At 44.4% G+C, this 27,891-nt stretch overlaps 1 protein-coding gene across 4 annotated transcripts in view; it reads left to right on the top strand.

Moving 5' to 3' along the window:
* The window catches only part of LOC137342290 (membrane-associated phosphatidylinositol transfer protein 2), a 354,330-nt gene that overhangs the window by 223,117 nt on the left and 103,322 nt on the right, over positions 1-27,891 (top strand). The gene's annotated exons all lie outside the window — the stretch shown is intronic.

The raw sequence follows: 27,891 nt of genomic DNA, 5'->3' as shown, positions 1-27,891 counted from the left end.
CGCTATATAAATGCAAGTTGTTGTTGTTTCACAAATTCCCTTGCTTTGCACGCAACCTGTCCTTACCACGTTAACAGTGTGCATTAACTGTGTCCATGGCCAAAACCGAACAGCTACCCTGATTCTCTGACCAGTACTTCACTACTGCAGCCTAGGAAGATTATATTTGGTATCTGATCAGGTGTGGAATTTTATTTAACTTGTGAATTAGATAAAATGGTTTTGTGGTGCTAAATATAGTTTGGAGGATTCTTCAGGACTGACAGGGGATGTCCAAATTTCAGTTTGGCGCAGACTTTAGCATTTTTGTAAACTACCTGAAGGCTATATAGAAGATACGGGGTCAGGATTTGGTTGGGTTGGATATTTACTTAATGAGCAGGCCCATGTGAATACTTTGTGAAGGTCAGAGTCACACAAGTTGTGATTTAGAGCTGTCCACTTACCTTATCCCCTGAGATGTTGACACATTTTCTATTTATAGCTTACTCCAATTAGGTTTAGAAGAGCATTCTATTTTCATTGAATATACAAAAATTGGGGACTAGTGGGCAGGTTAGTATTATTATGCTGAGTCCAGCAGATACCTGGCGTGTCAGCCTGCTGTGGAAGGGTTGGACCTAGTGTGTTATGGAATCATTGGTTGGTTTAGTGGTAACTACAGGCCAGTCAATCTAACGTCAGTGGTGGGAAAACTACTAGAGACCATTATCAAGGACAAAATTAATTCTCACTTGGAGAATTTGGGGTTAATAAGGGACAGCCAGCATGGATTTGTTAAAGGCAAACCGTGTGTGACTAACCTGATTGAGTTCTTTGAAGTCACAGAGAGGGTTGATGAAGGTAGTGCAGTAGTTGTCTATATGGACTTTCAAAAGGCATTTGATAAAGTTCCACATAACAGACTTATTTGGAAAATAGAAGCACATGGGATTAAAGGGACGGTGGTAATGTGGGTATGTAATTGGCTAAGGGATAGGAGGCAGAGAGTATTGGTGAGCAGTTGTTTTTCTCACTGGAGCAAAGTATACAGTGGGGTCACTCAGGGGTCGGTATTAGGACCATTGCTTTTCTGGTTATATATAAATGACCTGGACTTGGGTTCAATTTCGAAGTTTGCAGATGATACAAAACTTGGCAACGTAGTAAATAGTGAGGAGGATAGTAGCAGACTTCAGGAGGACAGAGACAGACTGGTGAAATGGGCAGACACATGGCAGATGCAATTTAATGCAGATAAGTGTGAAGTGATGCACTTTGGGAGCAACAACATGGAGATGCAAAATAATCTAAATGTCCTATTCTGAGGGTGTGCAAGAGCAGAGGGACTTGGGGGGGACATATTCACAAATCGTTGAAGGTGGCAGGACAAGTTGATAAGGTGGTTAAGAAAACGTTTGGAATACTTGGCTTTGTAAATAGGGGCATTGAATACAAAAACAAGGTAGTCATGCTAAACCTTTACAAATCACTGGTTAGGCCTCAGCTGGAGTATTGTTTACAATTCTGGGCATCACACTTTAGGAAGGATGTGAAGGCCTTGGAGAAGGTACAGAGGAGGTTTACCAGGGATGAGGGACTTGAGTTATGTGCAGAGATTGGAGAAGCTGGGATTGTTCTCCTTAGAGCAGAGAAGCTCAGGGGAGACCTAATAGAGGTTTTCAAAATAATGAGGGATTTTAATAGAGCAAGTAGGGAGAAACTGTTTCCTCTGGTTAGTGGGTCGGTAACCAGAGGTCGTAGATTTAAAATAATTGACAAATGAACTAGAGGGGAAATGAGGAGAAATTTTTGGGATGCAGTACCTGAAAGGGCAGTGGAATCAGATTCCACAGGAACTTTCAAAAGGCAATTGGACATGTAGTTGAAAAGGACCAATTTGCAGGGTTGTGGAGGGAGAAGCTGGGTTATGGGACTGAAGTGGACAGCTCCTTCAAAGAGCTGGCACAGGCACAACGAGCCAAATGGTCTTCTGTGCTGTAAGATTCTATGAAAAGCCTTGTAAACGGCCCTACTCCCATCCATGTTAACCAGGGAAAAAGAAGAGAATTTTTAAAAAAATGGAGACATATGATTGTACAGAACTTTAAATTGCATAGCAGATCTGCATTGGGGTTGGTTATGGTGCTTTAAGAGGAAAGTGGAATTGTACCATGGCACATAATATTTTAGTTATGTGGAGAGACTAGAGAATCTGGGGCTGTTCTCCTTAGAGCAGAGAAGTTTCACGGGAGATTTGATAGAACATAAGAAATAGGAGCAGGAGTCGGCCATACGGCCCCTCGAGCCTGCTCTGCCATTCAATCAGATCATGGCTGTTCTTCGACCTCAACTCCACTTTCCCGCCCGATCCCCATATCCCTTGATTCCCTTAGTGGCCAAAAAAAAGGTGTTCAGAATTATGAAGAGTTTTGATAAAGTAAATAAGGAGAAACTGTTTCCAGTGGCAGAAAGGTTGGTAACCAGTGGACACAGATTTAAGGTAATTGGCAAAAGAACCAGAGGCAACATGGGGAAACTATTTTTTACACAGCGAGTTATGATGATCTGGAATGCGCTGTCTGAAAGGGCGGTGGAAGCAGATTCAACAGTAACTTTCAAAAAGGAATTGGATAAATAATTGAAATGGAAAATATGCAGGGCGATGGGAAAAGAGCAGGGGAGTGGGACCAATTGGATAGCTCTTTCAAAGAGCTGGCACAGGCACAATGGGCCGAATGGCTTCCTTCTGTGCTGCATCATTCTATGATTCCATAATATATTCTGGTGAGCTTCAGCTGTGTGTAACTGGTGTCTCTGTTCAAAGCAACAAGTTCTAATTACTGTAGATTGGCATATCCTGAGGTCAATTAGAGGATAACCATTTCCCTCCAGATTGCCTGTCTCTCTCCCTCTCCCTGTGTGCCTGTCTCCCTCTCTCCCCGTGTGCTTCTCTCTCTCTCTTCCCCCCCGCCCCTGTGTGCCCGTCTCACTCCCTCTCCCCGTGTGCCCGTCTCACTCCCTCTCCCCGTGTGCCCGTCTCGCTCCCTCTCCCCGTGTGCCCGTCTCGCTCCCTCTCCCCGTGTGCCCGTCTCGCTCCCTCTCCCCGTGTGCCCGTCTCGCTCCCTCTCCCCGTGTGCCCGTCTCGCTCCCTCTCCCCGTGTGCCCGTCTCGCTCCCTCTCCCCGTGTGCCCGTCTCGCTCCCTCTCCCCGTGTGCCCGTCTCGCTCCCTCTGTCCCCCTGTGCCCCGTCTCGCTCCCTCTGTCCCCCTGTGCCCGTCTCGCTCCCTCTCCCCGTGTGCCCGTCTCGCTCCCTCTCCCCGTGTGCCCGTCTCGCTCCCTCTGTCCCCCTGTGCCCCGTCTCGCTCCCTCTGTCCCCCGTGTGCCCGTCTCGCTCCCTCTCTCCCCCTGTGCCCGTCTCGCTCCCTCTCTCCCCCTGTGCCCGTCTCGCTCCCTCTCTCCCCCTGTGCCCGTCTCGCTCCCTCTCTCCCCCTGTGCCCGTCTCGCTCCCTCTGTCCCCCTGTGCCCGTCTCGCTCCCTCTCTCCTCCTGTGCCCGTCTCGCTCCCTCTCTCCCCTTGTGCCCGTCTCGCTCCCTCTGCCCCCCTGTGCCCGTCTCGCTCCCTCTGTCCCCCTGTGCCCATCTCGCTCCCTCTGTCCCCCTGTGCCCATCTCGCTCCCTCTGTCCCCCTGTGCCCGTCTCGCTCCCTCTGTCCCCCTGTGCCCGTCTCGCTCCCTCTGTCCCCCTGTGCCCGTCTCGCTCCCTCTGTCCCCCTGTGCCCGTCTCGCTCCCTCTGTCCCCCTGTGCCCGTCTCGCTCCCTCTGTCCCCCTGTGCCCGTCTCGCTCCCTCTGTCCCCCTGTGCCCCGTCTCGCTCCCTCTGTCCCCCTGTGCCCGTCTCGCTCCCTCTGTCCCCCTGTGCCCGTCTCGCTCCCTCTGTCCCCCTGTGCCCGTCTCGCTCCCTTTGTCCCCCTGTGCCCATCTCGCTCCCTCTGTCCCCCTGTGCCCGTCTCGCTCCCTCTGTCCCCCTGTGCCCCGTCTTGCTCCCTCTGTCCCCCTGTGCCCGTCTCGCTCCCTCTGTCCCCCTGTGCCCGTCTCGCCCCCTCTGTCCCTTTCTCTCTTTCCCCCGTGTGCCTGTCTCTCTTTATCTCTCTCTCCGTGTGCCTGTCTCTCTTTCTCTGTCTCTCCCCGTGTGCGTCTCTCTTTCTCTGTCTCTCCCCGTGTGCGTCTCTCTTTCTCTGTCTCTCTCCGTGTGCCCCTTTTTCTCTCTCTCTCTCTCTCTCTCTCTCCCATGTGCTTGTCTCTCTTTCCCTCTGGCCTCCCTCAGACTGAGAGGGGCCACGATACAGTGGATCCTGGGGAATCACAGTCTTTCAGATCAGAAATGAACTCTTGTATGTGCACGGTTTGTTTACAACGGGCTTCATTGTGCAGAGACGGATGGCAGGGTAGGGGTGGGGATGGGAAGTGTGGGCAGACGGGAATCCTCAGTGACTTAGTCTCAGAACCTCCTTGTGGGGGGTGGGGGAGTTGTAGGAGACAAATTTCTAGGTAACTTTGTGATTATTTTTGTTGTTTTTTCTGTTTGTTATGTGATGCTTTTTATTTACTTTTGAGGTACACAGTGGAGTTGGTAAGGAACTGTTTGCTGGATGTAATTGTAAATTTCCTTTTGCTGGAATGCGATTCGGTAGATTTTTTGTGGAAGATGATGGAGATAAAATTGAAATTGGCGGATTTTGCATATTGTGATCGGTAGATAGCAATAATAGAGAATAACCAATGACAAAGGAGAAAATCAGAGGCTTAAACAAGTCTCCTCAAGTGGATGAAAAAGATCCCATGGCACTATTTCGAAGAGCAGGGGAGTTCTCCCCAGTCTCCTGGCCAATGTTTATCCCTCAACCAACATCACTAAAAAACAGATTATCTGGTCATTCTCTCATTGCTGTTTGTGGGATCTTGCTGTGTGCAGATTGGCTGCTACGTTTCCTACATTCCAACAGTGACTACACTTCATTGGCTGTAAACCGCTTTGTGACCTCCTGCGATTGTGAAAAGCGCTTTTTAAATGCCAGTCTGTTTCTCTGTCTGTCTGTCCATCCATCTAAGTTAATTTTTCTGTAACACGGTAGAAGACAGAAGCAGTTTAATCGTTTTGTGTTTTACGTGAAGTATGTACATTATACCTTAAAGGGCATGAGGCAGCCTTAACTCCGGGTGCCATGGTTACCAGTGACGGTATCCAGCGTAATATTTACAATGATTTGTGTGCAGTGATGCTGTCTGACAGGCTGGTCTGAGCTAAATGAACCAAGGATGGGTTGCTGATGTAGTCATGTTGTCATAGCAACAGATGCTGGTTCAGAAACATGCCTATATCTGTGATCTAGCTGCTTCCTGTGAATAAGCAGGCCAACCAACCGTCCTTAAATAGCATCCGAATGTTCTGATATGCAAAAAAAGCACATTTGATTGAATCAAAGATTAAATTAATTCCATATTAAAATAGCGAACCTAACATTTTATGAGGAAATCAATTCGCAAATAGTTTTGAGAAATTCAGAATTTATCGTTTTGACGTCAACATTCCCTCGCATTCCTCACACCAGCCATAAAAAGGATATTTTGGGTGCGTTGTTTATGTTAAATGAATGCTGCGCTTCAAGCACTATCTCGTCTGGAATGCATCGATCACAAAAGGAACGGCTGAGAGGCAGAAGCGTTGAAAGCAGGTTACTGGTAATGAATTAGCTGTCAGAGCCAATAAAGGAATAGGATCGGTCACAGTCTGCAGGGATCATTTGAAGCATGGAACAAGACCTCGGGTCAAGCGTCATTCCTTCTCCTTCACTGTGTAAAACAACCTACTTTTTTAAGTGGCTATCTTTCACTAATTTTTCCAGCTCTAATTATTGTAACCTTAAATAACTCCCCTATGCCACTCCACACATGACGGTTCATTTTCTGATGAAAAAGGGCAGGCAAAAAGCCTGTTTTGAAGCTTCATTCTGTTATTCTGATTTGGCTGCTGGAAGTTGACTCATCCACTTCTGTATCTTTCTCCTGCTCCCTCTGGGGAAGTGCACTGCCTGAGCTTAGCTCTTCGCTCAAATTCCCCAGTTGGCTTTCGGAATTTGTGGTGTGAAAGTCACAGGAGAGAACCTGCATTGCAAAAATCCATGGGATAAGTACAGATAAGGAAGACTATTAGTACAGCTAGTTCATTCTGCTTTAGAAATCTACAGTTAGAATCATAGAAAGATTACAGCACGGAAGGAAGCCATTCGGCCCATCAAGTCCGTGCTGGCTCTGTGCAAGAGCAATCCAGCTAGTCCCACTCCCTTGCCCTTTTCCCATAGCCCTGCAAATTTTTTCCTTTCAAGTACTTATCCAGTTCCCATTTGAAGGCCATGATTGAATCTGCCTCCACCACCCACTCTGGCAGTGTATGCCAGATCCTAACCACTCGCTGTGTAAAAAAGCTGTCCCATCACAGCACCTAACTGTCTCTTGAATGGTTCAAATATTTCCCTTCACTCACATCCCAGGAAGACTGTTTCAGGTGTTGATCACTCAGTTTGAAGTGCTTTCTGACATCAGTCCTGAACTTGCCTTTTACAACTTTATACCTCTGTCACCCTGTTCTACAGTCATGAGTTAGCCTGTAATAGTGTTCCTAGTTAAGTTTGCTATTCCATTCAGTACCTTGTATACCTTTATAAGGTCACGTCTCAGTCGCTCATTTTAAAGGTTGTAGAGTCCCAAGTTTTTCTAGTCTTTCCTCACATCTCAATTTTCTCTCGCTAGGGGCCAGCCTTATGGCCCTTCTGCCAGGGTTTGGATATTTCCCTGGTGCCCCAGTGACCAAAGGTACTCAAGATGAAGTTTAAGCAGAGCACTATACTACTTCCGCATAATCATCTTATAACTACACTCTACATATAAGGTGCTATATTAATGCAATTGTTTCTGAATTTATTTGAATGAACTTCCTCATTCTACAGAAATAGATTAGACTGTATCTGTAGGACCTTTTTATTGTTTAGGTGGAACTAAGGACATTTGGAATTTGACGCATTTCGAACAGCACATCAATCTGAGGTACTCCGTCTAGTGGTCTGGTTGAGACTTCCTAATGTCCATTATACTCTAGAATATAAACAGAAGATGCTGGAAAACACTCAGCAGATCAGGCAATATCTTTGGAAAGAGAAACAGAGTTAATGTTTCAGGTCGCTGACCTTTCATCGGAAATGGAAGATGTTAGAGATTAAACAGTTTTTATCTAAGTACAGAGCCAGGGAAGGGACGAAGGAAAGAGCAAAGGGAAAGGTCTGTGATAGGGTTAGGGCAGAAGTGATTAAATCACAAAAGTGATGGTGGTGCAAGACAAAGTGGGGTGGTAATGGAACAAATAAAGTAAACAAAAGATGCATCCAGAGGAGGTGTAAATGGCCACAGCAGAATAGCAGAGGGGGAGGGAAACACGGAAAATCCAGCGTAGAGGAGAAGGCTCCCGTGGCCCAGGAATGTGGCAGAGAAAGGTGGGTAGACCCCAGGGGTGCGGGCCACCCCACTGACAGTATACCGATAGGGGATTCCACCCCCACACCCAGTGGCTCTGGTGCAGCCAATCCTCCATTACCAACTCCTGCTGTTCAAGAAAATGGGAGCGGTGGTGAAGATCTAAAGTTATCAAACTCGATTTTAAGGCCGGAAGGCTGTAAAGTGCCCAATAGAAAGATGAAAAACTCTAGACTATATTTGAATAATCAGAAGCTCTCGGGTTCGAGCTCTGCCACAACTATTTACTCAGCTCTGCCACAGGCATTATTACTGCGGACATAAAGATGTAAATCATTGTACCCTTCAGTCCATAATTCTCATTTGAATTCTGTGCACTGACCTGTGATTGTTCTGTTCTTCGCGCAGCAGTGGAGAAAGCAATGAGACCAGTCTTTGAATTGGTTTGTCACATAGATCTTCGGGCATGTGCCACTGATTCTGTCAAGCCATCAGAGCACCAGGAAAGGTCACTTGTCTCGAATCAGTGAGACCTTTTGTACAGGAACTTTTAATATTCTTTTTACAAGTAATGCAAGATATTTTTCAATACAGTCTGAAACTTTGTACAGACCGTATCTCCGTTATGATCACTTCTCATTCTGTGAAATGGAGGCTTGCAGGTCTCACTGATACTTCAGAGTCATATTCCTGGTCAGTGGATTCTAAAGAATAAAGTATCCCTCTTGAGGTCCAGAGTAATGAGATGAGTGTCCAACAGGTATAGAAATGGGATTAAAATCTAACCATGGCTCCTGAGAGCAGTGCAGCCTCCTACTTGATGGACTGGGATTGCTTGTAGGATGACCAAAGGTTTCCGATGAATCATCTGTCTTGGATTCTCTGCTTATTTTCTTTTCCTTATTTTGTTTTATTTCCTTCACCATTTCTTTTCCTTTCTCCTCATCACGCACCATTTCTTGTCGGAGGGGTGCCATGAAATCACTTCCTGTGGCTGTGGGATGCGCCTGCTGGACTTGGAATGCTCTTATACATTCCCGTGCTGGTTTTGAAGGAAATTGGAGCGCCTGTGCTGCAGGCCTGAATAACCTAACCGCCGTAAGAGAGGCAGCATTGGTTCATGGCCCACTGGCACCTGCAATATTACAGCAGCTTTTAATATTAGGGAGCTGTTATGATGGTTAACAAATCATATTTGACAGTTACATTGGAGCTAATGGTTTAGTCTGTGGAATCTCCTAAAAGCATCAATTTTCCATAGTTTACAAGGCAGCATTTGTTTTAATTGACTCCTAATTCTAGTGTGTATGTTTACCGGATGACAACTCACTCAGATTGCTTGCTGCAGTGTTGAGCTGGCAAGTAAAGAAAGAAAGACGTTTCGTGCCTTTCAATACTTCAGGGCATCCCAAAGCGCTTTAGAAATATTTCATTAGTTGTAAAGTGTAGTCATTGTTATAATGTAAGTATAGTACAGTCCCATTCCAGTATCTTTGTTACGGACCATGGTAGCTCCTTTTTACATCACTTTTTCTTTTCCCAATCTCAACAATGCTGTATCTTGCACAAGCTATCACTAGTTGCATATTATTTAATACCTAGAAGTTACATTGATATAGTGCCTTTAACTAGAAGGATATTTCCAGGCACTTCACAGAGCAAAACGGGATTGGATGGTGAGCGAGTGGAAGGTTTAGGAGAGATGACCGAAGACTTGGTTGAAGAGATGGCTTTTAAGAATTTATTTTTTGAAGGTGAGGAGCTGACTGGCTAAAAGCTCTGACATCAAAGATGGAATGGAGGAAGGGACAGAAGTCTAGCAACATAGCCGGATGGAATTCCAGGTTGCAAAGGTAGAGTGCACTGAAGCTATGGATTGATTTGTTGTACGAATGAGGATTTTAAATTCGATGGTTGTTGAATGGAGAGCTAGTGTAGATCAGTGAGGATGGAGCGAAGTGTGACTGAGGCTTGAGTGTGGCTTTTTATCCCCTCAAGAAGACTCCCGGGCTGGAAGCTCCTTACTCTCTACACCCCACCCCTTCCCCATTACTTCTATCCCTTTTTTTTCCTCTTGGTCCCTATTGACCCTTCTCTCCTGTCGCCTCCCCTTCTTGTCACCCAGTCATGCCACGTTTCATCTCTACTCTCTCAGGTACCTTGCACCCCCCACCCCCACCCCAATCCTTACCTCAATCCATCACTATTCCTCTACTTTCCTACTCTCTTTCTGCTATCCGAGACTTGAATGCCCCTTGGATATGCCCATGGCAACCCTGTGTGCCTCTTTCATCAATCTCTGAATTGCCCATCGAGGTACATGTCACTGCCTCCTTAAGAACAACAATCTCAGCTGTCCTATCCTCCGCTCTCCCTGACCTTAGCGCCACTGGGGGCTTAATTAGCCAATCTCCTTCCCGTCTCGCTCACACCATCCACCACTGTCCCCTCCGATTCTGCCAGCTGATCAACAATCACTGTCCCTCTTTGCATTTCCCTCCAGAATCTCTGTTCCCTCACGAACAAGACCCTTGCCATCCATGACCTTATTGTGGATGATTGCGTTGACATCATGGCTTTAACTGAAATTTGGCTCACGAGTGGCAACATCTTGACCCTTACTGAAGCCTTCCGGCCTATACTATGCATCACCTGCACTACCCAAACTGCCTCAGTGATTACCAAATCACACCTTGGTGTCTCCCCCTTCTGCTTTGGTCCTTCTTCAAGCCGCTCACCTTGTTCCACCCCTCTTACCTCTGCTTCAGCTTCAAACCCCATATCGTTCCATCACAAAGACCATCTACTTCCTGCCTTCATCCCTGCCTCACCCATCTGCTGCTTCAGCAACTCTTGTGTTTGTCTTACAATTGAGACACCATCAGGTTCGATGCATTCATTCATATTCTTGTTTCTGCGTTTAAAATATATGCGAGGGAGTGTGTGCAAATATATTATTTATTAGTCGATACGTGGCATTGTTCATGATGAGATGGTGGTATGCAGTTTTATAAATAAGGATATCAACAAAATGGGAATGTACTTTATGCAAGACTATACTAATTGTCAGTAGATACTATTTAACTCTCAGCAAATGTTGATTATAATTATAATTTCTTTTGAAGAAAAACTGTTAAATTTTGCTATAATTGTTCAAGAAGTGAAGGTGGTGTGATGGGTGGGACGTGATTGACAGATTCCTATAAATATTCACCCTCACATTTCTGCGTGATCCCGTCATGTGTTTTTTTTCATTTATTTAGTCAGCAGCAAATACTATAAATTGAATTTGTTGCTATTCAGCTTTGTGGTGCACAGAGTGGTCACAAAGTGTACATCAGGAGCAGAAGGTGCACCGATGGTGAAGTGGATTCCTACTTATGTATAACTGAATGGCTGGGTCATTACGGCGATTTCAAAAAAAGGCAGCTATCTCCCAAATAACAAAGATGTCCATCTGTTCCAACACCTGGATCTGGTCATTAATTGGCAGGTGGCCCACATCACACCAACATAAGGATCAGGTCTATACAGGAACTTAGTCTAGATGTTGGAAAGGTGCAGCGAAGGAAATCTAAATTGATAGCTGAGATTAGGCACCTGAGTTACGAGGAGAGGCTGCAGAAACTGGGAGTGTTTACACTTGAAGAGAAGGCTCAGGAGTGACCTCATTGAAGTATTCAAGATCCCAAAGATATGTGTCAATATGTTTAACATAGTCACAGATTCCAGAAGAGGGCACAGCCTCAAACTTAGAAGAGAGAGGGTGAAAAGACAATTCAGACTTAATTATTTTACACAGAGTGTGGTGAATATATGGAATGGACTGTCCAGGGAGGCAGTGAGGCCTGATTGGATAAGAACCTGGAGAAACATTTGATAGACAGGCGTGAGAGGTATTTATAGATCATAGAATCATAGAAGTTACAACATGGAAACAGGCCCTTCGGCCCAACATGTCCATGTCGCCCAGTTTATACCACGAAGCTAGTCCCAATTTCCTGCACTTGGCCCATATCCCTCTATACCCATCTTACCCATGTAACTGTCCAAATGCTTTTTAAAAGACAAAATTGTACCCGCCTCTACTACTGCCTCTGGCAGCTCGTTCCAGACACTCACCACCCTTTGAGTGAAAAAATTGCCCCTCTGGACCCTTTTGTATCTCTCCCCTCTCACCTTAAATCTATGCCCCCTCGTTATAGACTCCCCTACCTTTGGGAAAAGATTTTGACTATCTACCTTATCTATGCCCCTCATTATTTTATAGACTTCTATAAGATCACCCCTTAACCTCCTACTCTCCAGGGAAAAAAGTCCCAGTCTATCTAACCTCTCCCTATAAGTCAAACCATCAAGTCCCGGTAGCATCCTAGTAAATCTTTTCTGCACTCTTTCTAGTTTAATAATATCCTTTCTATAATAGGGTGACCAGAACTGTACACAGTACTCCAAGTGTGGCCTCACCAATGCCCTGTACAACTTCAACAAGACATCCCAACTCCTGCATTCAATGTTCTGACCAATGAAACCAAGCATGCCGAATGCCTTCTTCACCACCCTATCCACCTGTGACTCCACTTTCAAGGAGCTATGAACCTGTACTCCTAGATCCCTTTGTTCTATAACTCTCCCCAACGCCCTACCATTAACGGAGTAGGTCCTGGCCCGATTCGATCTACCAAAATGCATCACCTCACATTTATCTAAATTAAACTCCATCTGCCATTCATCGGCCCACTGGCCCAATTTATCAAGATCCCGTTGCAATCCTAGATAACCTTCTTCACTGTCCACAATGCCACCAATCTTGGTGTCATCTGCAAACTTACTAACCATGCCTCCTAAATTCTCATCCAAATCATTAATATAAATAACAAATAACAGCGGACCCAGCACCGATTCCTGAGGCACACCGCTGGACACAGGCATCCAGTTTGAAAAACAACCCTCTACAACCACCCTCTGTCTTCTGTCGTCAATCCAATTTTGTATCCAATTGGCTACCTCACCATTTGTGGGATAAATGCCCTCGACACTGGGATTGGACAGATGGGCTGCAATGGCCTTTTCTGTTCCTGTACATTCTAAGTTCTTTGGTTGATTTCAGATAGTTAAGAGGATAGAAATTTCTGTGTTATGTATGAACACTAAGGCACTCTGCATCATTCCTCTCTATCCAATTCCTCTCTCTGTTCTTTTAAAGGGGCATTAACCCATCAGAAAATGAATTGCCTAATACCTTGATAAAATAAGAGGAATTTGATATGAGCTGTCAGGTGTTTGTATGATAACATATCTCATCGTAATTTCCAGGCTGCAGTATCTTTACCTTGAGGAATTCATTACTGGATTTTGGCCGGAATCCAATCTGACTACATGGCAAGGATAGAGCCTCAAGGAGAATGGCAGTTTGAGGAGATAGCAGGTTTATAGCCCATTAATGGAGATGGGGAGTTGGGAAGCTTAGAGCCCTGTAATGGAGATGGGGAGTTAGCAGGCTTAGAGCACATTAATGGAGATGGGGAAATAGCAGGCTTAAAGCCCATTGATGGAGATGGGGAGTTAGCAGGCTTAAAGCCCATTGATGGAGATGGGAGGCTTAGAGCCCATTGATGGAGATGGGAAGCTTAGAGCCCAGTAATGGAGATGGGGAGTTAGCAGGCTTAGAGCCCATTGATGGAGATGGGGAGATGGGAAGCTTAGAGCCCACAGATGGAGATGGGGAGTTAGCAGGCTTAGAGCCCATAGATGGAGATGGGAGGCTTAGAGCCCATTGATGGAGATGGGGAGTTAGCAGGCTTACAGCCCATTGATGGAGATGGGAGGCTTAGAGCCCATTGATGGAGATGGGCAGAGTGGGGAGATGGGAGGATCAGTGCCCATTAATGGAGAAGGGTAGAATTAGGAAATACCAAGACAGCTAGACAACTTAGAGATTACTTGGATGAAGCTGATGGTTGGGGATGAACTGAGCCCTGGAGATAACAGGACTGTGTTTTTAAAAAAAAGTAACAAATAAGGTGAAACCAAAATTAAATTGGGTCCAAGGGATTGGGCCAGCAGCAAGGGAAATGGAAAGTAAAAAGTTATACATTGGAAAATGAGAACAAAAAGCCACAGCCATTTGGTTCGCTGAGAAGGTCTGATGTTGGGCACTGTTGGGTGAAAATAAATTCACATCTAATCTGTAGTAAAGTAAAAGGTGCAGTTTATTAAAACCGAGCTCTGGGAGAAGGGTCTCTGACCCCCCGGTCTGTGCGAGCACCTTCTCCCCAATCAACAAAAATTCAGAAGCTTATAAACAGTACAAGACTGGAGCACACCGATAGCCGTTACTACATTACTTATTCCTTAGCCAATCCGGCTCCGTGGCAACATTCAAAAACAACCTAATTATAACTTTACATCGTTAGCTAAACCCCTTCTTTTAGTTCTGTCTTTTATCCAGTTATCTGGACAGTAGGGTCCAATTTTGCTATATCGTGGCTTTTGGCCGATCTGAGTCAGTGACTCGTGATTGGACATGGCTCAAAGGTTAATCAAATATACCCTGCGTACACCCACGTGACAGTTGCTACTTCGTAACCCGATTGTTCTACAAATTTTAACCTTGTCTCCACATGCTTAATCACTTTTGTCTCAACTGAAACTAGGTTGTTATGCTGTGTCGCTTGACTGCAACATTCAGCTGGTTCAAATTCCAACCCATCAGGCACAGTTGTCAGTTCATCTGCAGGATTAAATTTTGTTTGATTACGCGTGTGAAGCACCATGGGACATTTTGCTACGTTAAAGGTGCTATATAAATGCAAGTTGTTGTTGTTAAAGGGTTAAAAAGTTTTGTGCTGTGATGACTCCACGGATACTACAGGTTTTTAGATACACACTGATTTAGATGTGAAATGGCGATCTTTATTCTCCCCCTTTGGCTTTTGCAGACTTGTTATTTCATGTGCTGCATCTGTGGCTGCAGAATGTGAGCTCAGAGGCTGTGATTTCTGAAGCCTACAACGTATATGTTCTGCTTCAGTGGAAATGGGTATCCATCCTGAAATATATCTTCAAAAGTGTCATATTTCAAAACAAAACTGGCCCCTGATGGTTGAGGACATTGACTCATATCTGCATGATGTTTGCGGAGGGGATGTGGCACATGAATACTAGGTGCTTCCCCACAGGGACGGAGTCGATTAGAACACGTCTCTTCAGCTGCTATTGTGCACCCCGCTAGCAGCCAGTTGGTGTGCTGCCTGGAAGTAGTGTGGGGCGGAAAGAGGAACAAAACTTAAGTTCTGATGAAAGGCCATCAACCCGAAACGTTAACTCTGTTTCTCTCTCCACAGATGCTGCCCGACCTGCTGAGTGTTTCCAGCATTTTCTGTTTTTATTTCAGATTTCCAGCATCTGCAGTATTCCGCTTTTGTTAAAACTCAAAAAGTGATGCACTTGAAGAAAAAAGTTAAATACCATCAAAGTATGACCACTTGCTTTCAGGGGCAAAACAGTATATTTGCTTGGAATTTAGGGAGTTTTTATTTACACCTTACCAGATGTAAAAGTTTTGTGATGTTGGGGTACACTTTCCTATCGGTGACATTTTCATATCAAAGCTTAAAGGTTTTGTACCAAATTCCATCTGCTTTATTTTAGTGGCAGGAAGTTGTTACAAGGCTGTGAAATATTCAGCCGCAAACAGTGACGGTCAGAAAACATAGTTACATAGTGGTTTAACAGCCACGTTGCTGGTTGTTTTAAATTGTATACATTGCAATAGACGGATTGTGTCCCCGTGTTACTTAAAGAAGACTAAATTCCTAGTCGAATGTATGCCGGAAACTTGCTTCATGACAATCTGAGCACTAGAAACCATCTATGTTGCCAGATTATCTCTACGGTGTATGTCTCTAAATGTTTCTGTATGCTACCAAGTTGTACACTAAAACAAAAATGTGCTGCATTTTATTGGTCCGATATCTTACAGCAGACAGTATGGGTTTCACAAAATTATATGACAAATTGGCTTCCTTTTGCTCAATTTGCAGTCGCATTGCTTTTGCTGAGATTAGTAAAAGCTTTTGATCTCTGCAAGAAGCAATATAAATCCATTAATGAATCCTTTGTACCTCAGCACATACGTTAGTATTTACCACTCTTGTTTACTGAGCAGTATTCTGAGCTTTGTCTCTATAGAAGCCTTTAAGTAACTACCGTTCTCCCTAATTAAAATTTGTTTGCTCCCTGGGTTTCCCATTGCATGTAATTTAATGCCATTAGTTTAGCCAGGAGGTATCTGTCGCCATCTGTTCTGTACGACTATCAATGGCCCTGACGGTACATGAGGTGTATTTGTTGTTCAACACAAGAACTAAAGAGATGACTAGATTTCCTTCTCTAATATTGATTTGGAGTTCTTTTTATAAACACATGGCATAATAATCATCTGTGATGTGATGGCGCCAATTGCACTGCAAAAACATTGTCACAACACTAAAGCCTGGTGACCCATCATGACACAAGCAGTGTTTGGGCCAGGATCCTAATCCTGTGCAGTCAAATGGGGGGAGGAAGAGAGAAGTAAACAGCCTAGTAAAACCCATCGCCACCAATTTCAGCTCGGAGTAGACCCAAAGGCCGATCATTTGAATGGGCGACCATATGTGAGTAGGTTTAGCCTGGGATCGATAGAAGGAGCGCAAAGAATGTACAGCACAGAAACAGGCCATTCGGCCTAACAGGTCCATGCCAGTGTTTATGCTCTACATGAGCCTCCTCCCACCCTACTTCATCTAACCCTATCAACATATCCTTTTATTCCTTTCTCCCTCATGTTTATCTAGCTTCCCCTTAATGCATCTACGCTAGTCGCCTTAACTACTCCTTGATGCAGCGAGTTCTACATTCTCACCACTCTCTGGGTAAAGAAGTTTCTCCTGAATTCCCTATTGGATTTGTTAGTGATTATCTTATATTTATGGCCCCTAGTTCTGGTCTCCCCCGCAAGTGGAAACATCAGGGGTGATTTTAGGAGGCAAATACGGGTGCATTGGGGGGGGGCGGGGGGGGGGTTCTGAAAATTGCGCAAATCCCGTTCGGGTTCGGAAGCCGGCTCCAACCCGCTGGCTTCCAAGTTTCCCAGGGATCCACCTGTGTGTGCGCAGGCAACCCGAAACCGGAAGCTCCGCTGGCAATTAAAGCCTGCGGGGTGACAGTTAAAGAGCCAAATGTACCTCATTGAGGTACTTAAGGCACTTTACCTGTGACAAATGAAGTGATTAGAAAGATTTTTAACTTACCTGGGCGGCTTGCCCATCGCTTCTGATTCACGCCTGGTGAAAGCAGGCGTGAAGGGCCGAATCAGGGAGAAAGAAACTAAATAAATGAAATAAAAAACCATGCAATGAAGTGAAAACACTAAATGCACCTACCGTTGAAACAAGCTCCGATGTGTGATGTCTCCCGCTCCGATCTCCCCCTCTTCACCCTCCCGGTCTCCCCCTCTTCACCCTCCCGATCACCCCCTCTTCACCCTCCCGATCTCCCCCTCTTCACCCTCCCGATCTCCCCCTCTTCACCCTCCCGATCTCCCCCTCTTCACCCTCCCGATCTCCCCCTCTTCACCCTCCCGATCTCCCCCTCTTCACCCTCCCGATCTCCCCCTCTTCACCCTCCCGATCTCCCCCTCTTCACCCTCCCGATCTCCCCCTCTTCACCCTCCCGATCTCCCCCTCTTCACCCTCCCGATCTCCCCCTCTTCACCCTCCCGATCTCCCCCTCTTCACCCTCCCGATCTCCCCCCGATGTCCCCTGATCTCTCCTCCCCACTCCCCCACACTTCCCCTCTCATCCTACCCCCCCCCCCCCCCACCCCCGACCTTCCCCTCACCACCGCCCCCCCCCACCCCGGCCTTCCAGTCCAGCATTGGATGAAGTCTGGCTCTCTCTCTTTCCCGCTCCCCCCCATCGCGTTGCAGCTCCCGATGACAGCCAGCCTGTCAATCAGGCTAGCAGCCGGGCGCGAAACCCAGAGAGGACATTAACCACTATCAATCAACGTGAGATCGCGTTGGAAACGGTAAGTTTGGTTCATGTGGGTTTGCCACGTGCCCAAACGCCCCCACCCCTGCTGTCAACCCGCCTCCCCGCTAATATCGGAGCCATCTTCTCTACATCTACCCTATCAAACAATTTCATAACTGTAAAAGACCTCTATTAGGTCACCCCTCAGTCTTCTCTTGTAGAGAAAAAACCCCCAGCCTGTTCAATCTTTCCTGATAGGTATAACCTCTCATTTCTGGTACTTTCCTAGTAAATCTTTTTTGCACCTTCTCCAGTGCCTTTATATCCTTTTTATGGTGTGGAGACTAGAACTGTTTACAGTACTCCAAGTGCGGTCTAACCAAGGTTCTGTACAAGTTTGGCATAACTGTGTTTTTCAATTCTATCCCTCTAGAAATGAACCCCAGTGGCTTTTTAAATGGCCTTTTAAGCTGCGTCGCTACTTTTAGTGATTTGAGTATCTGTACCCCCAGATCCCTCTGCTACTCTACTCCATTTAGATTCTTACTTTCCAAGCAGTATGTGGCCTCCTTATTATACCTACCAAATGTACCACCTCACACTTACCTATATTGAAATTCATTTGCCAATTACATGGCCATTCTGCAAGTTTATTGTCTTCCTGTATTTTGTTGCAGTCCTCCTCAGTATTAACTGTACCTCCCATTTGGTGTCATCTGCAAATTTTGAAATTGTACTTCTGATTCCCGAGTCCAAATTGTTTATGTAAATTGTAAACAACGGTGGACCCAGCACCGATCCTTGTGGAACACCACTTCCCACCTTTTGCCATTTTGAGCAACCATCTTTAACCCCTACTCTCTGTTTCCTGTTTTGTAGCCAGCTTACTATCCATTCTGCTACTTGTCCCCTGACTCCACATGCTCTGACCTTGGTCATGAGTCAACAATGCGGTAGACTATTCCTATGATAAGCTTTGTATTATTGAAAAACAATGAGAAACTGCTACAAGTAAATGGTTCACATTTGACAAGATATTTTGTCTTTTTTAATATGTTAACTGTAATAGTGTTGGGAATGCGGTCTGTGTATTTACTTCAGTTGTAAACAATTTTACAACACCAAGTTATAGTCCAGCAATTTTATTTTAAATTCACAAGCTTTCGGAGGCTTCCTCCTTCGTCAGGTGAACGATGTGAAAATGAAATCCTCGAAATTTACTTCAGTGCACATTTTGCTGAGAAAATTGTGAAGGATTGTGAAAATCTGGCATTTGATATATCTACACAGACCATGTTGCTCAGAGCCTTTCCAATTGATCACTTGTTCATGTGCTCATATGTTTCGGTCAGTGTTACTGTTTGATTGTTGAATAGTTTTGGTAGGAGCAAAATATTAAAATATTAACACTGATGTTGGTGCACTAATGGTATTGATATATTTCACTATCGGGCAGGGTATAGATTTTGGAAACTTAATGTGTTGTATCTAACCTTGAACTGCTGGTTAATTTATTGGAGAGATGTGCCATGTACTGCAGAGTAGATTTTCCCTGCTGGCCTGGATGTCTGCCAGTTTAGAGTACTTCTAGGAAATGAAACTACGAAGGCACATCCCATGAATATTATTAAACACTTCCTGCTGTAAATATGTCTGTTATTATATTTGCCTCTTACAGAATTATGATTAGATATTGTTGTGGCCTGATGTAATAAGGCTCATTTCTATCCTCCAGTTAGTTATCTGAGCAAAACAAAGAAAATAAATGTCTTAACCATAAACCATTAACAGTACAGTAATTACCTTTTGTTTGAGTCCCGAGAGGTGGGAGATGAAAAGAATTCAGTTTCCGGTGGTTTCTGTCCCTCTGTCGATGTGCACTCTCGTCACCTGAGTAATGTGAACACTTCCACCAAACTCAAGTGATTTTTAGTGCTTATGAACAACGACGGACTGGAAAAGACCCTCGGGTCCACCCAGCTTGTCCCACACAACTGTGATACCTTGTGTATCACAATATATACACTCCCCATCCCACCCAAAATCATGTGATCTTCCGGGAGAGGCGAGAAAACAGATAAAAACGCAGGCCAATTTGGGGGAAAAATATCTGGGAAATTCCTCTCTGACCCCCTCCACCCTCCCCCCCAATGGTGATCAAAACTAGTCCAGAAGATCACTCTACCTTTTATACGAGGCGATCTCCGTCCCAGCCAGAAGCAGGTCCAGCTGTCGCTTGAAGGAATTCAGCGATTCGGCGCCACCACATGAGCCGGCAGCCTGCTCCAGAGATCCACTATTCTCTGGGAAAAGAACCACCTCCTGACATCTAACCGAGATCTAGTATTTTTGGAGGTACAGATACACAAATCATTAAAAGTAGCGACACAGGTTAATAAGGCCTTAAACAAAAAAGCACACCAAGCACTGGGGTTCATTCTAGAGGGATAGAATTGAAAAGCACAAAGTTATGTTAGGAACATAGGAACAGGAGTAGGCCATTCAGCCCCTCGTGCCTGCTCCGCCATTTGATAAGATCATGGCTGATCTGTGATCTAACTCCATATACCCGCCTTTGGCCCATATCCCTTAATACCTTTGATTGCCAAAAAGCTATCTATCTCAGATTTAAATTTAGCAATTGAGCTAGTATCAATTGCCATTTGCGGAAGAGAGTTCCAAACTTCTACCACCCTTTGTGTGTAGAAATGTTTTCTAATCTCGCTCCTGAAAGGTCTGGCTCTAATTTTTAGACTGTGCCCCCTACTCCTAGAATCCCCAACCAGCGGAAATAGTTTCTCTCTATCCACCCTATCCGTTCCCCTTAATATCTTATAAACTTCGATCAGGTCACCCCATAACCTTTGAAACTCCAGAGAATACAACCCCAATTTGTGTAATCTCTCCTCGTAACTTAACCTTTGAAGTCCGGGCATCATTCTAGTAAACCTACGCTGCACTCCCTCCAAGGCCAATATGTCCTTCCGAAGGTGCGGTGCCCAGACTGCTCACAATACTCCAGGTGCGGTCTAACCAGGGTTTAGTATAGCTGCAGCATAACTTCTGCCCCCTTGTACTCTAGTCCTCTCGATATAAAGGCCAGCATTCCATTAGCCTTATTGATTATTTTCTGCACCTGTTCATGACACTTCAATGATCTCTGTACCTGTACCCCTAAGTCCCTTTGGACATCCACTGTTTTTAACTTTTTACCATTTAGAAAGTACCCTGTTCTATCCTTTTTTGATCCAAAGTGGATTACCTCACATTTGTCTACATTGAATTCCATTTGCCACAGTTTTGCCCATTCACCTAATCTATCAATATCGCTTTGTAATTTTATGTTTTCATCTACACTGCTTACAATGCCACCATTCCTTGTGTCATCGGCAAACTTAGATATGAGACTTTCTATGCCTTCATCTAAGTCGTTAATAAATGTTGTGAATAATTGAGGCCCCAAGACAGATCCCCGCGGGACTCTACTAGTCACATCCTGTCAATGTGACTACCTACCCATTATCCCTACTCTCTGTCGCCTTTCGCTCAGCCAACTTCCTAACCAAGTCTGTACTTTTCCCTCGATTCCATGGGCTTCTATCTTAGCTAACAGTCTCTTATGTGGGACCTTATCAAATGCCTTCTGGAAGTCCATATAAATAACATCCATTGACATTCCCCTGTCCACTACTTTAGTCACCTCTTCAAAAAATTCAATCAGGTTTGTCAGGCACGACCTACCTTTCACAAATCTATGCTTGCTCTCTCTGATTAACTGAAAATTCTTGAGGTGTTCAGTCACCCTATCCTTAATTATAGACTCCAGCATTTTCCCCTCAACAGATGTAAGGCTAACTGGTCTATAATTCCCTGGTTTCCCTCTCTCTCCTTTCTTAAAAAGCAGAGTGATGTGCAATTTTCCAATCTAGAGGGACAGTTCCTGAATCTAGAGAACTTTGAAAGATTATAGTTGGGGCATCTGCAATGTGCTCACCGACTTCCTTTAAAACCCTGGGATGGAAACCATCTGGTCCTGGGGATTTGTCACTCTTTAGTGCTATTATTTTCTTCATTACTGTTGCTTTACTTATGTTAATTTTATTGAGTCCCTGTCCCCGATTCAGTATTAGTTTTCTTGGGATTTCCGGCATGCTATCCTCTTTTTCTTCTGTAAATACTGACGCAAAGTAATTGTTCAGCCTGTCCGCCATTTCCCTATTGTCAATGACAATATCCCCATTTTCAGTTTTTAAGGGGCCAACACTGCTCCTGACCACCCTCTTTTTCCTAATATAACTATAAAAGTTCTTCGTATTGGTTTTGATATCCCTTGCAAGTTTCTTTTCATACTCTCTTTTTGTAGCTCTTACTATCTGTTTTGTGACCCTTTGTTGATCTTTGTATCTTTCCCATTCGCCAGGATCTGTGCCATTTTTTGTCTTTTTGTATGCCCTTTCCTTATGTTTTATACTGTCCCTTACCTCTTTAGTTGTCCATGGCTGATTTTTTGGCAAGTAGAGTTCTTGCCCCTCGGGTATAAACCAATTCTGTATCACGTTAAATGTTTCTTTAAACATTTCCCACTGATCATCAGTCGTTTTACCCATTAACAGATTTGCCCAGTTTACTGTGGACAATCTCTGTCTCGTCCCTTTGAAGTCGGCCTTACCCAAGTCTAGAATCTTAGCAGCTGATTCACTTTTTTCCCTTTCAAACACTACATTGAACTCGATCATGTTATGATCGCTATTGGATAGATGTTCGTGTACAGTTAAGCCGTTAACTAAATCTGGTTCATTACTCATTACTAAATCTAGTATTGCTTGCCCCCTTGTTGCCTCCAGGACGTACTGCTGTAGAAAACTATCCCGGACACACTCAAGAAAATCACTACCTTTCTGACACTTGCTAGTCTGCTTTTCCCAATCTATGTGAAGGTTAAAGCCTCTCATTAAGGCCACTAAGACTTTCTTACACGCTTGTCTAATCTCTGCATTTATACAATTTAGCACTTCAGAGCTGCTGCCAGGGGTCCTATAGACAACTCCCACTATAGTCTTAGATCCTTTCCTATTTCTCAATTCAACCCATAAGGCCTCTGTTGGCTGCTTACCTCTCGTTATATCCTCCTTTATCATTGAAGTGATTTCATCTCTAATCATTAAGGCTACTCCTCCCCCTCTTCCATTTTCCCTATCTCTCCAGTAGACCTTATAACCCGGTATATTTAGTTCCCAATCCTGACCATCCTGCAGCCATGTCTCAGTGATAGCTATCATGTCATACCCTCCAATTTGAATTTGAATGTGTAGTTCATTTAATTTATTCCTTATACTCCGTGTATTTGTATATAGAACTCTTAGTTGGGCCACACACCCTAGCCTGACCTTCAGCTTTGATGCTGGGTTAATCGCCTTACGCCTTCTAGTTTTCACTTTATCTGTAGTGTCTAAAGTACACTTTCTTTCTGCTGCTCTACGCTTTTCCCTTTCACTTGTTCTTGAACAACTGTTTGCACTATTTGTATTGTAGATTTCCCCTGGGTCTTCCCCTCTCTTGCTGCTCTCAACTTTATTCCCTTCTGACTCCCCACTCAGGTTCCCATCCCCCTGCCACTCTAGTTTATACCTTCCCCAACAGCACTAGCAAACACCTCCCCGAGGACATTGGTCCCGGTCCTGCTCGGGTGCAACCCGTCCCGCTTGTACAGGCCCCACCTTCCCCAGAACCGGTCCCAATGTCCCAGGAATCGAATATTAAACCTGTATAGAACCTTGGTTAGACCACACTTGGGATGTCGGGCTGGAGGAAGTTGCAGAGGGAAGGTGAGGCAAGGCTGTGGAGAGATTTAGAACAAAGACGAGTATTTTGAAATTGGAATGCTTTGAAGACTTTATACTTCGGTGTTTTTCTGCCACACGTGTCTCACAGTTGTTGTAAATGTTCTACATGTCTGTCACATGACATGACGTGGGTTGTCCTGGTCAAATTCACAGAGGGGAATGAAATAAAATATTGTTCAATGATGCACATGTGGGTGTACATCTTTCTCTCTTTCTTTCTACTTTTTTTTTCTTTCTCATTCTTTTTTTTTGTTTTCCTTTTCTCGTGGTGCATTTAGGGTATTGTAGATCCACAGGATCAGGGTTGGAACTGAGTTACAAATCCCGAGCACTCAAGGCTCCGTTGAAATTCCTGACTTTGGGTCTGAAGCAGAACTCAAGCCCCCGGCCTCTTCAGGGATTTCTAACAATTCATTCATTTTGAGTTTTTCTTGTGAATTCTTGAAATTTTTATGTGTTGTGTTAGAAATCTTATTTTTAGTTACTATATCCTTGGGTACTGACAAAGCAAGATAGCTTCTGAGAGAACTTTCAAAAAAATATTTCAAGTGACTTCATTGCTCCCCTTGCCAATTGTTTATCAGTGGCTGTTTCCTGACTGGTAGTTTTCCTTCCTGCTTTCCTACTTCAGAATATTTCAGGCAATCAGTATCATTCAGTTAACATCAGTTGGTTGCTTTTTAAATCATAGAATCACAGGTTACAGCTCGGAAGGAGGCTATTCGGCCCATCGAGTCTGCACCGGCTCTACGCAAGAGCAATCCAGCTCGACCCACTCCCCCTCCCTATCCCCGTAGCCCTACAAGTTTTTCATTTCAAGTACTTATCCGGTTCCCTTTTGCAGCCACGGTTGAATCTGCCTCCACCACCCACTGTGGCAGTGCATTCCAGATCCTAACCACTCGCCGTGTAAAAATGTTTTTCCTCGTGTCACCTTTGGTTCTTTCGCCAATCACCTTAAATCTATGTCCTCTGGTTCTTGACCCTTCCGCCAATGGGAACAGTTTCTCTCTCTCTATTCTGTCTAGACCCTTCATGATTTTGAATATCTCTATCAAATCTCCTCTCAACCTTCTCTGTTCCAAGAAGAACAACCCCAGCTTCTCCAGTCTATGCACATAACTAAAATCCCTCATCCCAGGAATCTTCTAGTATATCATTTCTGCATCCTCTCTAAGGCCTTCACATCTTTCCTAAAGTGCGATGCCCAGAACTGGACACAATACCCCAGTTGTGGTTGAACCAGTGTTTTATAAAGGTTCATTATGACTTCCTTGCTTTTGTACTCTATGCCTCTATTTATAAAGCCCAATATCCCGTATGCTTTTTTAACCACTGTCTCAACCTGTCCTGCCACTTCCAATGACTTGTGCACATATACCCCCAGATCTCTCTGTTCCTGTACCCCTTTTAGAATTGTGCCTTCTAGTTTATATTACCTCTCCGCGTTCTTCCTACCGAAATGTATCACTTCACATTTTTCTGTGTTAAATTTCATCTGCCACGTATCCGTCCATTCCACCATCCTATCTATATCCTCTTGAAGTCTATCACTGTCCTCCTCACTGTTCACTACACTTCCAAGTTGTGTGTCATCTGCAGATTTTGAAATTGTGCCCTGTACACCCAAGTCCAAGTCATTAATATATATTAAGAAAAGCAGTGGTCCCAGTACCGACCCCCGGGGAACACCACTGTACACCTCCCTCCAGTCCGAAAGACAACCATTCACCACTACTCTCTGCTTCCTGTTACTTAGCAATTTGAATGATATTTGAGGTAAGATGAATGTCCAAGTCTGTCATATTCTTTGCATGTGTGACACTTTGAAGTGTGAGATGTGTGCTGGACACAAAACCTTTAAGTAGATAATTTACAGCCCATTTGATCAGACTGGAGATGGAGAATCCGAGCTCGGCATAAGAAATCTCCTGCAGGGATTTCAAACACGATTAATTTTAAATATTCGTATGAATTATTGAAATTTGTGTGTGTTTGTTAGAAACCTCAAGTCCTGCTCACCTGGCGTAGCAGAAACATAATGATAGAGGAAGTATTAAGGGGTTTAGCATCCCTGAAAGTAGATAAATCACCAGGCCCGGATGAAATGTATCCCAGACTGTTAAGAGAAGCAAAGGAGGAAATAGCGGAGGCTCTGTCCATCATTTTTGAATCCTCTCTGGCTATAGGCATGGTGCCGGAGGACTAGAGGACTGCTAATGTTTTACCGTTGTTTAAGAAGGGAGAAAGAGATAGACCAAGTAATTATAGGCCAGTCAGCCTAACCTCGGTGGTGGGCAAATTATTGGAAAAAAATTCTGAGGGACAATATTAATTGTCATTTAGAAAGGCACGGATTAAGTGAGGACAGTCAGCATGGATTTGTTAAGGGACGGTCATGTCTGACTAACTTAATTGAATTTTTTTGAGGAGGTAACAAGGAGGGTCGATGAGGGTAGTGCATTTGATGTAGTCTACATGGATTTTAGCAAGGCTTGTGACAATGTCCCACATGGCTGACTGGTCAGAAAAGTAAAAGCCCATGGGATCTAAGGGAGAGTGGCAAGTTGGATCCAAAGTTGGCTCAGTGGCAGGAAGCAGAGGGTAGTGGTCGAGGAGTGTTTTTGTGTCTGGAAGGCTGTTTCCAGTGGGGTTCCGCAGGGCTCAGTTCTAGGTCCCTTGCTTTTTGCGATATATATCAATGATTTGGACTTGAATGTAGGGAGCATGATTAACAAGTTTGCAGATGATACAAAGATTGGCCATGTGGTTGATAGTGAGGGAGGAAGTTGTAGTCTGCAGGAAGATGTTAATGGACTGGTCAGGTGGGCAGAAAAGTGGCAAATGGAATTCAAACCAGAGAAGTTGGAGGTCATGCATTTGGGGAGAGCAAACAAAGCAAGGGAATACACAATAAATGGGAGGATACCGAGAAGTGTAGAGGAACAAAGGGACCTTGGAGTGCATGTCCACAGATCCCTGATGGTAGCAGGACAGGTAGATAAGGTGGTTAAGAAGGTATACGGGATACTTTCCTTTATTAGCTGAGGCATAGAATATAAGACCAGGGAGGTTATGCTAGAACTGTATAAAACACTGGTTAGGCCACAGCTAGAGTACTGTGTACAGTTCTGGTCACCACATTACAGGAAGGAGGTGATTGCACTCAAGAGGGTACAGAGGAGATTTATGAGGATGTTGCCAGGACTGGAGAATTTTAGCTATGAGGAAAGATTGGATAGGCTGGGGTTGTTTTCTTTGGAACAGAGGAGGCTGAGGGGAGATTTAATTGAGGTGTACAAAATTATGAGGGGCCTAGATAGAGTGGATAGGGAGGACCTATTTCCCTTAGCAGAGAGGTCAATATCCAGGGGGCATAGATTTAAAGTGATTCGTAGAAGGATTAGAGGGGAGTTAAGGAGAAATTTTTTCACCTAGAGGGTGGCGGGGGCTGGAACTCATTCCCTGAAAGGGTGGTAGAGGCAGAAACCCTCATCGCATTTCAAGGGTACTTGAGGTGCCGTAACCTACGAGGCTACGGACCAAGAGCTGGAAAGTGGGATTAGACTGGAAAGCTCTTTTTCGGCCGGCAAAGACACGATGGGCCGAATGGCCTCCTTCTGTGCTGTATGTTTCTATGATTCGATGAAACTATTTGCATTTGTATGTGCATCAGTGAATACTTCACCTGTAACCTTGTTATTAAAACACAGAAGTGATCTCCTCTGATCAGACCCCAGATTGCTTCAAAGTTTTACATTTCTCAGTGCTTTCATGGTATAAATATACCACCTGGAAGATGAAGTACGTGGTGTTAAACCATGTTTTCACAACCACTAATCTCCCTATTCTAATAAAAGAAAGAACTTGCATTTATAAACTGTTACTATGCAGGTAAACTTGGCAGCTATTTTGCACTACTTTGGGTATTGATAACTAAGGACGTTTGACTGTATAACTAAGACCTTGAAAATAGAATAGCCGAATATGTTTTTCTACCCAGAGTCTCAAAGATCATGTAATATATCTTACACTGAGATGTTGAACTCTGTCTTCAAGATGATGTAAAGCTCAGGAAATGTATTAAATGCTGAAATTGTATTAGCTGTTTGCAAGATTTACAGTGCAGCATTGATAGTGACTTTATAGATTGGTCTATAGAAAGAAAGAATTTGCATTTATACAGCACCTTTCACAGCTTCAGGACGTCCCAAAATGCTTCACAGCTAATGAGGTTCTTTTGAAGTGTAGTCGCTGTTGTGATGTAGGAAACACAGCAATCAATTTTGCTACCTGAAGGTCCAAAAACAGCAATGACATTAATGACCAGATAATCTGTTTGAAAGTAATGTTGGTTGAGGGATAAATATTGGCCAGGATACCGGGGAGAACTCCCCTGCTCTTCTTCGAAAAGTGCCATGGGATCTTTTACATTCACCTGAGAGGGCAGACAGGGCCTCGGTTTAATGTCTCATCTGAAAGATGGATATGTAACATGTTGCTTTACTGTGTGCTGCTTAAGTTTT

The sequence above is a fragment of the Heptranchias perlo genome, chromosome 25, assembly GCF_035084215.1.
Source record: "Heptranchias perlo isolate sHepPer1 chromosome 25, sHepPer1.hap1, whole genome shotgun sequence".
Classification (NCBI taxonomy): Eukaryota; Metazoa; Chordata; class Chondrichthyes; order Hexanchiformes; family Hexanchidae; genus Heptranchias; species Heptranchias perlo.
Note: the sequence above shows the minus strand (reverse complement) of the source record. Positions and strands in the feature narration are given on the sequence as shown.